The sequence below is a fragment of the Phaethon lepturus genome, unplaced genomic scaffold (assembly GCF_000687285.1).
Source record: "Phaethon lepturus isolate BGI_N335 unplaced genomic scaffold, ASM68728v1 scaffold24401, whole genome shotgun sequence".
Classification (NCBI taxonomy): Eukaryota; Metazoa; Chordata; class Aves; order Phaethontiformes; family Phaethontidae; genus Phaethon; species Phaethon lepturus.
Window position 1 is genome coordinate 9,973 of NW_010517332.1, and position 1,278 is coordinate 11,250.

Below are 1,278 nucleotides of genomic sequence, written 5' to 3' on the forward strand. Positions count from 1 at the left end.
TTTTTTCCTCCCACATGAGGGTTTCTAAAGCCACTCTTCTTCCCCCATCAATCCTACCACCCAGCAGCAAAGTGAACAGACAGGCAGGAAAGAGGCCTGCTCCGGTGAAACGTGTGTACACACACACAGAGCAACGGCCTGCCTGCACCCATTCTGGACAGACTTGTGTAGGAGGGGGAAGGAAGGGAGGTTGGATTTTTTTCCTCCCTTTTCTTTTTTATTTTAAGCAAAGAAGGCACAAAATCTCAGCCAAGCTTCAAACCTAATGCTGCCTGGGAGCCTCCAACCTCCCAGAAAACCAGCTTGTCCATGTGGGAACCTAGCCCTCACCTTTCCCCCCTCTTTCTCAGAGTCTGTGCTTGCATTTGAAAGGTGCCGCTCGGGCAGAAGACCCTTTCCAAAGTTAGTGCACTGCTAGGGAAAGTAAAGCCGTGCCGGGACAAGGGAAGTGGGGATGAGGAAGAGTCTGTTGGCTTAAACAGACTCTTTTTCCAATGTAAGAGCTACAGAAAGTCACCTGTGACTCCCCACATTGCTTTTCCAAGAGCAGACTGGGGAGGGCTCTGGTGCTTTTGGAGGTGACCACTGCCTCTACATGTGCGAGGGTTGTTATGCAGGAGGGCCGAGACACCCATCCAGGCATGGCCCCTTTGAGCCACTGCTCTCTAGGAGGGTAAGTCCCAGCCCTCAGCCCAGCCCTCCAAATGGCACCAGGTTCCTTCAGCAGTTTCAACTCTTGGCTTTGATTAAGGCTATTTAGTTGCAATAGAAAAAGGATAGGTGCCAGCTACAGCCACCTCCCTGGCTGCGAGGAGATGGCAGAGCCACTGGCAGATGCCACCAGTACCCAGCCCCGGGACATTGCGGGAAGTAGGGAGGCAGAGAGATAGCACATGGGCTTCCACAGGATTACCCCCTCCATTAAGCCCCTGCTTTCACTCTTTATAAGGAAAGAGATTTGGAAATAAATCCTGCCAACCTCAGCGTCTGGGAAGACTGTGCGCGTGGGAGAGCGGGAATGAAAACCATGATGCCTCCGTGTGAGGGCCCCGAGCACAACACGTGCCCTGCCATGCTGGCCAGCCCTGGATAGCCTGATTAGGAAAAGCCACCATGCAAACACCAAAGCTGTGGTGTTTGAAGCCACTTGTCCTGAACCAGAGCAGCCCAGGGGCAGCAGACACCTCTGGACCTGCCTGCTGCTCTGCCATGCTACCCTGCTCCTCTCTGCCTCCTGAATAACCCCAGCAACACCCCAAAAAAAACCCCAAAAAAGAC